Below are 13,902 nucleotides of genomic sequence, written 5' to 3' on the forward strand. Positions count from 1 at the left end.
AGTAGAATCTTGCTTGCATGTGAAATCAATGACACTGTTCTGTAGTTTCCACACTCAGTTGGGTCACCTTTCTTTGGAATGGGAACAAATATAGATTTCTTCCAGTCAGTTGGCCAAGTGGTTGTTCTCCAGATTTCTTGGCACAACTTGGTGAGCACATGCATGTGATATTAGTTGTTCAATAATTCCTGCACTCTGTCAGGCCACCTTTCTTTGGAATGGAACAAATAAAGATCTCTTCCAGTCAATTGGCCAGGTGGTTGTCCTCCAGATTTCTTGGCACAACTTAGTGACCACATTCAGGGCAGTGTCTGTTTGTTGAAATATATCAGTTGGTATGCTATCAATTCCTGGGGCCTTGTATTTTGCCAGGTCCTTCAGAGCAACTTGAACTTCTTCCTTTATCGCCACAGGCTCTTGCTCATACATTGTTTCATTAAATTCTTCTGTGTAACTCAATTCCTTCTCATACAGTGACTCTGTATACTTCTTTCTTTTTTAAATGCTTCTTAGATCATTTCATATTCTGCCCAAAGCATCCTTAAGTATTACAACTCATGGCTTGAATTTGTTTTTCCATTCCTTCAGCTTAAGGAATGCTGAGTGAGTTCAGCCCTTTTGATTTTCTGACACCAGCTCTTTATACATTTCATTATTGCAACTCATAGCTACCCTATGTACAACAGCTCTGAGCCCTGCTCTATCCAGAGCCAACCTTATTGTCTCTGACACACCCAACCACATCACTCCAGTCATTGAGTCAATCTTTTTCATCCAGGGTCTTCCTTTCTTGAACTGTCCCTCCACCCTTCCAAGCATGATATCACTCTCCAAAGACTAGTCCCTCCTTGCAACATGGCCAAAGTATATCAGACGGAGCTTTAGATTTTCTGCCTCCAAGAAGCAGCCTGGTTTCAACATCTCAAGGATGAAGTTGTTTGATCTCCTAGCAGCCATAATATAGCCAATACTCTCCTTCGGCACTACAGTTCAAAGGAATCAATTCTCATTCTATCATCCCTAGTTGTTGTCCAGCTTTCCAATGTATAACAAGTAATTGCCATAGCCTAGATCAGTCACACCTTAGTCTCTAAACATCATTGCTTTTCAGTACTCTGGCAAGGTCCCTAGCAGCAGACTTTCCCAATGTGATTCATCTTTTGATTTTCTGGTACCAAGAGTGTTGATTGGGACTTGAATATGCAAACATTTAATATGTAGAAAATGAGCTCCACAGTTGTGATGCACTTAAGGTACCTTGTGTTAGGTAACAGTTTTTGACACTTTCTGTGTCAGCTAGTGTTTGGTGGAGCTCACCAATTAAAACAAGCTTGGAGTGGCATCCATTTCCAAAATAGCTTGCCTTTTGAAAACTTATGAAACTGAAGAGAGGATGTCAGTTTTACAAGTTTTCAGGTCTTTCGTTCATAGGGTCGCTCTGAGTCATCTATGACTCGATGGCACTAAACAACAACATCATGTCTTTTCTAAGTCATTATATATTTTGTTTTCCTTTTGTCAACAAGCACTTCATATGGCTACAATAATATTACTTCAAATAGATATAAATACCAAGAATGAAATTATTATATAATATGTTTGAAAGATTATTTCTAACTAAAGCTAGATGAGAGTCTGATAGAGATCTGTCTATTACTCTCACTCAATCACAAGTCTTGTTTAATCAGAAATGCTAGTTTACCCTCATGGTCACAGTGGAGAACAATGAATATGAGATAGGCAAAGTTGAAAGAAGAAAATTGGCACACCTAGGAACTAATTATGCTTTCAAGCATTCACAACACTTTATTATATCAAATACTTGGAGGTGTTATGATATGGCAGACTAGATAAAGGAGTAAGGAGATATCTGAAGGATATCTGTCCCTTGTGTAGAATATTCATGCAGTCTTGAAGAATTGGATAATTCAAGGAAATGCAGGGACAAATAAAGCATCTAGCAACAAAGATTTTCTTTCCATTTCATCCTAACCACCACCACTACCCCAAAACATTGTTTTCTAGGACACAGATTCACAGTCTGAATATAACACAAAAAGATTGCTCTGATCAGGGATTAAGGTGACGGGGTCTCCTGGGGATTCTACCAAGACTTGTTTTAGTGAAATTGGTCTAGTCACCTAGTATCTCAGAGTCTTGATAACTTTTTATTCTTTAAGATAAGAAAAACAGAATGTCTGAGAATATGATGTATTTCTGGCTTCATTCACTATTTTATTCCACTTTGTTATTTCTACAAAAACCAACAGTTGAAGTAAAAATTCAAGAGTATTTTATTGCTTGGCTACAGGGCCAACCAAAGGCAATGTGTAGAGCAGGTGGGTATCAAGGTTTAAAGTTACTTCCTGAGTAGCCTTTTCTGTCCCCTTAGGCAGAGTAATTCCATCTGCCATCCTCAGCATTGCCAAAATATGGTTTATGTCTCCGCTAAAGTATTTAACACAGTTCATCTTTTTCATAGCTCATGAATGTCTACATCTGCCTCTCAATTATCAACTTATTAAGGACTGAGGCTTTATTTGTCCTCATATACTTGAAGCCTAGAGTACTAATAGGAGCAAGTTATAAGGCAGGAATGAAAGGCAAAGAAGGAAATGTGGGAGTACAGTAAATGAAAGGAGAGTCAAAAGCAAGGATTGGGATTTAAAAAAAAAGGAGAAATGTTTATATTACCTACACAATATGTGACATTTCAAAACCATCTCAGTTGGGTCTTTATAGTGTCCCTAGTTTCAGGAGAACCATTATTGTTTTCATTATTCTAATGGGAGCAAAAATCTTATATATAGCATTACTTGGTCAAAGTCACACAGTTAATAGGTGTAAAAAGAGCAAGGCCATTTGTGCATGACCCTATCTAAGTTTTATCCCAACTCCACAATGGGGAACTGTCTTCATCATCAACATCAACAACACAAAACCAATTCCCATGAGGTCAGATATGTCTTCCCTCGCTGCCCTTTAGATTTTTAAATATTTTCTATAAGTTTGCATCAGCTATGAGGTACCTCTCAAGAGTACTGAAATGCAACGAAGTCAGGCTGGAGACTAAGGTGTGCCTGAGTCTTTGCAATTACGTTCTATGCATCGGAAAGTTGGACAGTGAATAGGGATGATAGAAAGAGAATTGATGCCTTTGAGCTGTGCTGCTGGAGAACAGTGTTGAATATGCCATGGACTGCTAGGAGAACAAACAGGTTTGTCCTTGAGAGGGTGAAACTAGAATGTTCCCTGGAGTCAAGGATTCTGAAGCTTTGTCTGACATACTTTGGGCATGTTGCAAGGAGGTCCTTGGAGAGGGCCATCATGTTTTGGAGAGTGGAGGTATGGCATAGGAGAGGAAGACCTTTGATGAGATGGATCGATTCTGTGAGTGGAGTGGTGGGAATGAATGTGTTTGAGACAGCGAGGTTGGCACAGGATAAAATGGTGTTTAGGGTTCTTTTACCAGGGTCGCTATGAGTCGCAAATGACTCGATACCACAGAACAACAACAACATTAGTTTGCATACAAAATTCATATACATTGTGTATCATATATTTCCATTCACATTGTGTTTCATATGATCATTCCTATATATTGAGTTTTATAAAATTAATCATAATGAAATGTGCAATGAGCTGGAGTCAGAAAATCAAAGGGGCTGAACTCACTCAGCATTTCTTAAGCTGAAGGAACTGAAGAACAAATTCAAGTTTCCAGTTGCAATAGTCAAGGATGCTTTGGGCAGAATTATAATGACCTAAGAAATGTTAAAAGATGGAAAGAGTATACAGAGTAATTGTACCAAAAGGAATTGGCCGATACAGAAGAATTTCACGAAACAACATGTAAGCAAGAGTCTGTGGTGATGAAGGAAGTAGTTCAAGCTGCTCCGAAAGAATTGGCGAAAAAGAAGACCCCAGGAATTGATGGTATACCAATTGACACATTTCAGCAAACAGATGCTGCCCTAGATGTGTTCACCAAGTTGTGCCAAGAAATCTGGAGGACAACCACCTGGCCAACTGACTGAAAGAGATCTATATTTTTTCCCATTCCAAACAAAGGTGATTTGACAGAGTATGGAAATTATCGAACAGGATCATTGATATCACATGTAAGCATGATTCTGCTGAAGATTATCCAAAAATTACTGGAACAGCACATCAACAGAGAAGTGCCTTAAGTGTAGGCTGGGTTCAGAAGAGGCTGTAGTACTAGGGATATTGTAGCTAATGTTAGATGGATCTTGGCTGAAAGCAGGGAATACCAGAGGAATGTGTATCTGTGTTTCATTGACTATGCAAAGGTGTTTGACTGTGTGAACCACAACAAACTGTGGCTAACTCTGAGAAGTGAATCCAAGAACATTTGATCGTGCTTATGAGAAACCTATACTTTGACCAGGGGGCAGTAGTCAGAACAGAGGAAGGGACCACTGCATGGTTCAAAGTTGGGAAAGGTGTATACTAGGAATGTGCCCTATTTCCATACCTTTTAAATCTATATGCAGAACAGACTGTTCAGGAGCCTGAGTTCTATGAGGAGAAATAAAACTGATGCTGATTGGAAGAAGACTCATCAACAATCTACGTTATGCAGGTGACACAAGCCAGCTAGCTGAAACTGAGGAGGACCTAAAGCACTTGCTGAAGAAGGTCAAGGACTGCAGCCTTCATTATGGATTGAAACTCAATATCAAGAAGAAAAAAAAGGATTCTCATTACTGGGATGATTGGCAGCACTGTGATGAATGATGAAGAGATAGTAATTGTAAACAGCTTTAGTTTGCTTCATTCCACAAGCAACACTCTTGGCACCAGCAGCCAGAAAATTAAAAGAAGTATTGCGTTGGGAAAATCTGCTGTCAGGGACCACTGCAGAATACTGAAGAGCAATGATGTCAGTCGGGAGACTGAGGTGAACCTGATATAAGCAATGGTCTTTTCAATCACTTGCTATACATCAGCGAGCTGGACAATTATTTGGGATGATAGAAGGAGAATTGATGCCTTTGAGCTGTGATGCTGGAGAAGAGTATTCAATATATCATGAACTGCTAAGAGAATGAACAGGTTCAACCTGGAGGTTAAATCAGGCTGCTTCTTGGATGCAGGGATTCTAAAGCTTCATATGAAATACTTTGGACATGTTGCAAAGAGGGACCAGTCCTTGGAGAAGGACGTCGAGCTTAGGAGGGTGGAGGAACAGTGCGGGAGAGGAAGACCCTCAAAGAAATGGATTGATTCAGTGACTGGGGTAATGAAGGTAAGTGTGTCAGAGACAATAGGATTGGCACAGGATAGAGGAGGGTTAGGGCTATGAGTCACAGATGACTCAATGGCACTTTGCAACAACAAAACAACAACAACAATCACAATTGATGTATACCTACTCTTACCCTGGCTTTTCTGGTCTCCACTGTATCTTTCCTATTTTATTCACCTACTCCCTCTGCCCCTTAAAATTCTGCCACCCCGATAACTTACCCTCCTCCTCACACTCTATATTCCTACCCCACTTCCATTCCTCTTTTGATATACACATTTTACTAGTTATCCTTCTATTTTTAGAATAATGGTCTTATTCAGTGTATGTCCTTTTTTGTTTTTGGTTTTGATTTGGTTTGTTGTTGTTGTTTCTCAAAAACATTTATTCTATTGGTGGTGATATTTCCTTTTTTTATTGGGAAAAACATATTGGGGGAACAAGGAGGTGTGAGTTGGGGGCAGAAGGGTGAAGATGGGCAAGGATGCAGTTGCAGAGCTGCACAGTTTGGTCGGTGGGGGGAGCAGGTGAAGGAAATGATGAGGATAGGATCCAATGGACCAGATGCTACAGAAGAATGACAGCATTTTCCAATGGTAATTAAACCAACTGTCTTATTGATTTGGGAACTGGATGTCGACTCTCTGGCTTCTTCATGCTGAACAGGAGTGTAGATGTAAAGGGGGGAAGGGAGGATGCTTTATCACCTTACTGGTGGTCTTGGGTTAAAACTGCTTGCCTTCTTGTTCTGTTATAAGATATTTTCCTGTCATTTGCTCCCCTCTGGACTGCAAAGTGTTTTCCCAGGTGGGTTCAGTGGGGATGGCTGGTTGAACCTAGAGGCTCTATCCTCCTTTGTTTCCTTAGCTGTCAGATGTAATTTGTTTTTGTCACTGGCACTGGATTCAGGGTCAGTTCTGGAGTAAAACTCAGTGTTAAGGTTACCTATAGGAAAGGGAGCAAACCTAGAGAGAACAAACTTGTGAGTTATAAATAGAAGGGCTTTGAGGGTGTTTCTTACAGGTTTACTGGGGAAGAAGGTGGCAGAAGGTGGCCTAGATAACATTCTCTGGATACCCTAGGCATTCTTTTTTTTCCCTTCCCCACCCAGGGGTCAGATGACACAATCTGGGGACTGAGGAGCTCACCCTGAGGGTTGTGACTGCTCACCCCAAGCTGAGGGCTGAGGGCAGCCTGCCCTGGGCAGAGGGCCGCAACGGCTCGCCCCGAGCCGGGGGCTTAGGACAGCCCATCCCGAGCAGGGCAACACTCCCCAGGGCTGGCTGATATACTCCCCCTCCAATTGTCCCTAACCCAGTCTGGTCCCCTCGCCTGACCGAGGACTATGTGGTCAGGGATAGTGTCTCCAATTCTGGCACCTCCACTTTTACCCCCCGTAAGTGGTCATACTATATTTTGAAGTAGGTGTCACTGCCCTCCCTCTTTATATATGGTAAAGGGAACCTGAGAATTGTGAACAGACTCCCCCCCAGGGCTAACCATCTCTTGGCAGAAGCATTCAACAGAACAAAATATGTGGTGCGTTTAGGATGTTGGTCCTCTTGTGCGTTCTGCCACAAGTTAAGTGTCATCAGACTCACAGTGACTTTCAGCAATCCATTGTAATCGTCTTCTTTGGCCTGTCCAAGGAAACCCAAACCTACAGATGGCGGGCACGCATCCCATCTCCCGCCTCCCACGCAGGCGGCCGGCAGGTGCCTGCTTCCCCCACCACCGCCATCCTGGCTCCAAGAATTCTCTCCAGAACAAGTCCACCTTGCGGCAGTGTGGTGGCTTCACTGCACCAGTATTGAGGAGGGCCGGTGCCCAGCATCCATCCTGGGTGAGGGAATCCATTGGTTCCGGCTATGGAAGCCTCATGGAGCTGCAGCGGCTGTGCAGCATGGCGCGGACTCTGCAGGAGGGGGTTGGGAGCCGTGAGACTCACCCATTACTCCTTGGGAATCCTTGAATTCCTGTTATTGAGCCTCGATCTTCACTGAGGGCCAGTCATCAACTGTTTAACTCTTCAATTATCAATAAGCTGAAGTCTGTAGAAGGCCATAGTGGCCCTGCTTTAAGTGGTTCACTTCTCCCACAGCTCACCACGCTGTCTCTGCCTCTGCCGCCATCTTGGATCTCGTGTGTATGTCCTTTTGAGATCAAGTTATTTATCTCAGTATAGTGCTCTCTAGACTCTCTCCCTTTATAGAGTATTTTTACAAAATTGTCTCTCCTTAGTGCTGCATAGTATTCCATTGTGTGAATGTATCATAATTTCTCAATCCATTCATTTGTTGATGGAAATCTGGGCTGTTTCAATATTCTTGCTATTATAAATAATGATGCTGTGAACATCGGTGTACAGATTTCTATTGGTGTTTCAGTTTTGTTCTCCTTGAATATGTTCCTAGCAGTGGAATAGCTGGGTTATATGGAGTTACTATGTTTAACTTTTTGAAGAAAAGCCAAACTGTCTTTTACAATCTCACCAACAGCATATGAGAGTTCTAATCTCTCCACATTTTCTCTGGCATTTATTGCTTATTGTTCTGTCAAACTTTGCTACTGCTACTAGGGGAAGATGGTATCTCATTATGGTTTTGATTTGCATCTCTCTGATTGCCAGTGATTTTGAACATTTCATCATGTGTTTGTTGGACATCCAAATGTCTTCCTCTGGGAAAGTCTTCCCATGTCTTTTGCCCATTTTGTAATTAGATTATTAGTCTTTTTCTTCTGGAGGCCTGGTAACATTCCATAAACTTTCATTATGAGACCCTTTGCTGTGACAGAAAGCAAAATTCTAAGCACTCACTGAAAGTTTAGAAACCAAAAAAGTTTTTTATTGTGTGTGGTCAGAATGTTATTGTTGATTGCTGTACAGTTGAGCACAACTCATAGAGACCCTATGAACAAAAGATCTGAAGCTTTTCTATAACTGTCATCATTTCTCAAAGTTCATAGAGTTTCCAGAGGCATGTTGTTTAGGAAACAGATGTCACTCCTGCTTCCAAACCTGTCTTAAACGGATCCTTACCAAACACTGTCCGCCATGGATAACCATTATGGCATTTGACACCCCTATAGCACAAGGATTAGAGTCACAGCAACCCCAGGTTACCTCAGCACAGCAAATTGACAGAAGAGTGTTGTACCACTTAGAAGAATGTTCCTCCAAAATATAATAACAACCAAATTTTAAATACAAAGGCCATACATGATTTCTTATTGACTTTAGAGACTTAAATTAAAAAAAAAACAAACAAACAACACAAACAAACCACAACCAATATAATATGTTGTTGTTACGTGTCATTGGAATCTTAGATAGTGCTAATGTTGATAGTTTAGAGAAGTTTTAGTTCCTTATTCTTTGCGATTTTGAGGAGTTGCTTCTGGGTAAGGTACAGGATGTAGTCAAGGAGTACATGTCAAGCTGGGGTCAGTATGTACTAGAACACAAAAACACAGCAAAACATATTATTCCTAAATTTATTGAGGCATTCATTTCTTGAAATTGGGTCAGAACAAAATTATTTCACTACTGCTATCACGTAAAATGGCTTCTCTATTGCTAATATACAAGCTGTTGCTGTATCTTGTCTTAGATGTTATTGCCAAATATTTTTTTGCCCTACTCAGTAGGCTTTCTTTTCACCTTATTGGAAAATTTTTTGATGTACACAGGACTCAGTCTTTAAAAGGTCCCATTCATTGATTTTATCTTCTCCTGTTTGTGCATTTCTAGTTTTATTTGCCAGTCTATTTATGCCATAGGTTATTGCCTCTAAATTTGGTCACATTTGTCTCTTATGATCTTTATGGTTTAGGGCTTTACCGCATAGGTCTCTAATCCACATTGAATTAATTTTTATATATGGTGTGAGATACAGATCCTTCTTTAGCTTTATGCAGATAGAAATCCAGTTTTGCCAGAACCATTTGTTGTAGAGATTGTCATTTCCCTATTTGATATGTTGTTCAACTATAAGGATTCATATAGCGACTACATCAGTGGGCTTTAATGTATCAGAGATTGTGAGGATGGCATAGGAAGGACAAGGTTCAGATATGTTGTTTATAGAGTTGCTCTGAATTGTAGTGGATTTGATGGCACTTCACAAGAACAACTAGACTTTATCAGAGAAGTAACTCCACAACTCAACTCATTAGCATTGAGTAAGAACTGACCCTTATCATCATTGACCAACCAGCAGATTCTCAGAGGCATGGAGGGAGATTTCCCATCTTTATCCTAAGGAACAGCTGGTGGATTAAAATCACCTAACTTTTCTTGGTAGAACAATTTCTTACTCACAAGACCATCAGAGCTCCCTAATAGGATGTTGCACCACCAACTCCAAGTTGAACGGCTGTAATTTACCAGCTGCTCCAAAGGAGTTAGAGCTGCTCCACCAACTTTCTCAAACCATTCTCTGTTCCTGTCATCTGTCTACTATCTCTGTTCTCTACTATATCTTTTCTCTGCCATCTCTGGTACTGCCACTGGTCTGTATCTCTGGCTAATGCAAGCATTGCTTGTCCAAAGGTCATAACATATCCTCTTCTCCCTTTTTCTTGATGATGGTCAAGTTCTCACTTTATGTATCAGAACCTGCTCAATTTAAGTGTGGCAAAATGGTAAAACAGATACATCTCTGTATTACTAATTTGCACAGCTTATTTGCATGTTTCCACATTAATACCACTGGTGCCCTAGTGGTAAGAAGTTGTGTTGTAATAAGAAAAATAATAAACATAATTCACTATATTAAAAAGTAAATAACAAGAATAATATGATCTTAGCAATTGATACGGAAACATTTGACAAAATCCAACACTTCTTCCTGATAAAGACACTCAGCAAAGTATAAAAGTGGATAGTATACATGCAAAACCAAGAACCAATATCATTCTCAATGGAGAAAGACTGAAAACATTTTCCTTGCAAACAGGGACCAGACAAGGATTTCCACTGCCACCACTTCTTTTTAATATTGTATTGGAAGTGCTTGCTAGGACAATACAACAAGAGAATGGGGGGGGGGAAGGCATCCAGATCATAAAAAAATGGTTAAATTGTCACTATATGCAGATGATATGATATTGTACAAAGAAAACCCCAATGACTCAGCAACAAAAAAACCTGTTAGAGTTAATAAGCCAATTTAGTAGGGTGGCAGGATATAAGATCAATATAAAAAAATTAATAGGATTCCTTCACATTAACAAAGAGAACTCAGAGACAGAAATAAAGAAAGCATTACCATTTACAATAGCCAACAACAAATTGAGGTACTTGGGAGTGAACCTAACTAGAGACACAAAAGACCTATATGAAGAAAATTAAAGAGCATTTCTGAAAGACACAATAAAAGACCTAAAGAAATGGGAAATTGTGCCTTGTCCATGGATAGGAAGACTTAATATGGTGAAAATGACAATCCTTCCAAAAGCAATCTACATGTTCAATGCAACACCAATCCAGATACCAAATTCATTTTTCAAGGAGATTGAAAGGGAAATTATCAAATTTATTTGAAAGATAAGAGACCCTGAATAAGCAAAACACTTCTGAGAAACAAAAATGAAGTTGGAGGTATAGCACTCCTTGACCTCAAAACCTGCTATACAGCAGTGGTAACCAAAACAGCATGCTACTGGTACAATGACAGGCACATTGACCAATGGAACAGAATTGAGAACCCAGAAACAGACTCAGCTATCTATGGTCAATTGATATTTGACAAGAAAATCAAAGCTATCAAATGCGGAAATGATAACCTCTTCAACAAATGGTGCTGGCAAAACTGGACTTCCACCTGCAGAAAGCTGAGACAGCATCCACATCTCACACCATACACAAAAATAAACTCAAGGTGGATCAGAGACCTCAGAGTAAAGCCCCAAACCATAACGTTCTGAAAGTTCATGGTTCAAATCCACCAGCTGTTCTATGGGGGAAAGATGTGTAATCTTTTGTGCAATTAACTCCCTCTGAAAACCCATTGGAGGGTCAGTTCTGAGTCATTTCCAACCCAACGGTACACAACAACAACAACATAAATAGTAAGCTATTTGGTTTTCTTAGAGAGGCCACAAACTAGCAAGTAGGGAATAGTGCTGCCAACCCAAAGAGAGGTGGTTCAAATCCGTTGTCTGTTCCATGGGAAAATTATGGACAATCTCCTCCTATGTGATTTATTACCTATGAAAACCAACTGTGGGTCAGCTCTGAGTCAGTTCTGACTCAATTACCATGAGTTTGTGTAATGAAAGTCAAATACCAATGGCTAAAAAGGTCATATTGAATAATCCACTACAGCGCACTCTCAATTCATTATCTTTCCTTTGATTATAAATTCTAAACTGCTTTTACTCTCAGAACCAAACTCAAGGCCATTCTTTATCCACCTACTTTAAGAGAGGGGTAGAATGGAGCAGGAGGCCAAGCCTGGCAAAAATAATACCCCATTCAAACAGTCAAGCTGAGGACTATTTTTCTCTTTCTCAATGAAGTTAAGTCTACTAAAAAAATTAATCCTCAGCCTATCCAAGCACCCTGAATTATAAATTCTACCTGACAGGAAAAAGTACAGGAAACAGAGGAAGAAGATACACTGATGCTACTATGCAAAGTTCTCACTAACTTAAAGGTAGCTCTCTCTGAAAAGGTAGCTCTGGCAACTGAAAAGACACCAGAGCTGATGTGCATCTTATTTGCTAAGATGATATGCATTAGATTTTCTGCCACTTACAATTGCAATTCTGACACTGACAATTGAAATGGTTCATTAATTGAATTCAGCTAAATTGCAGTTCAAATAGGGTTCTCAAAACCTGTCTATAGGCACAAAAGTCTTACCATAATGGTTACACTGTAAATAGTTTCTAGCCCTAGCCAGTATTTTCAAAAGTGCCCTCTCCCTTAGAAATAAAGTCATTGCCTGTCCTATACAAGCAATTCTTTCAGGCTGTCCCTGCAAATCTGTCTGTATGGTCTCAGAGGCAGAACTGTTAGTGAATTGTGCACAGAGGCACAGTTGCCAACTCTGCTACATATTTTCTGGCAGCCCAAGCATCTAATCAAGATTTCTGGATTTCCTCCAATTATGACACCATTTAGAACTACTCAGCATTTCCTAGCGTTGGATAATGTATTGATTCCTTTAAAAGGAGAAAATTTTCTAACAGACCCCCAAGGTTGACTTAAATTATTTTTCTTGTTATTTTAGTTAAGTATATGTGAATATAATATATTATACTTTCCTATGCTTATAGATTTTAGACTACTATAAAAATAAAATAACAGATCAGACATAAAGTACCTCACTAGTTATCTAGAGAAGTTATAAAAGAAATACCACAAGAAGAAAGTTTTAACAAACCACAGTTTATTTATCACTACTTAAGAAACTGGAAGTCAGAATTAAAAATGTCGCTTCTAGGGGAAAGCTCTGTTTCGATTGGTTAGAGGAAGTTCTTTGTCTCCTCAGCTTCTGCTTCTGGATTCATCAGACATCTTCATGTGTCTTGTCATATATTTTTGCTGATTTAATCTTTTTACATATCTCAAAAGCGGAAAGAGATTTACACAAAATAACACCCCATGCTAATCCTTACTTATCAGCATAACAAAGACAACCCATTCCTAATCAGGATTATAATCATAGGCATAAAGGTTAGGATTTACAAGAGATCTTCTGAGGGAGCATAGTCAAACAGAGAACACAATTATACTTGAAAACCAATGAATTTCAAGCTTACCACATTCATTTCACAACCTGACACTAGAGTTTTCCTGAACCTTGAGGCTACTTATCACATGAGAAGTTTGTTATTTTTTATTAAAAGTTTAGGCCCATCAATGATTATGAAGCTAATTATGAAGTTCATGTTTATTACTTGAGTTCTTCTTAACTCAATAGCATGCACACTGAGGTGCACCTGAGGTGCACGGTAGTGTCTTATTTCCTCAAATTTTCTCTCTTCAATGGATCTTACCTTTCATTAATGCAGCTTTTAACAAAGTATCTTTGTCTCTAATTAATGCAACTCCCAAGTTTATTTATGAAGACTCACCAATGCATCTTATTGCGTCTCTGACATGTATGATGTCATCATCATCATCATAATAATAATAATAATAATAACAACAATAAATAATATGGGAACTGTGAATACAAAAGTTGCATGATGTTCCTCGATAAGGTGGCAGCCTAAGAAGTCCAGAATAGGCTGATATAAGTCTTTAATCAACTTCGTTATAGTATACTTTACATGCAAAACACTTTGATGATCAGTCACAACATGCTACCCTACTCTAGGCTAGCGAATATTAAGATAAGGACAGTGCAGATTTCATTCAGTCTAGTGCATACTAGTTCTGATAACATTCTTGCGGGGCATACTCTTAAGACTGTTTCAAGGTATTTTATGATAAATATTTTAACATTCTTTTTGGAAAACATTGCTAGATCTGTCTTGAAGTACAATATTGTCAGTGACAGGATAATATCTATACGCATACATGGAAGTCCAGTGAATACCACTATCATTCAAATATATGCACCAACAACCAGAGCCAAGGAAGAGGAGATAGAAGATTTTTACCAACTTTTACAATC

This window comes from Elephantulus edwardii, unplaced genomic scaffold (genome assembly GCF_000299155.1).
Source record: "Elephantulus edwardii isolate Elephantulus edwardi_28Jun2011 unplaced genomic scaffold, EleEdw1.0 scaffold00557, whole genome shotgun sequence".
NCBI lineage: Eukaryota > Metazoa > Chordata > Mammalia > Macroscelidea > Macroscelididae > Elephantulus > Elephantulus edwardii.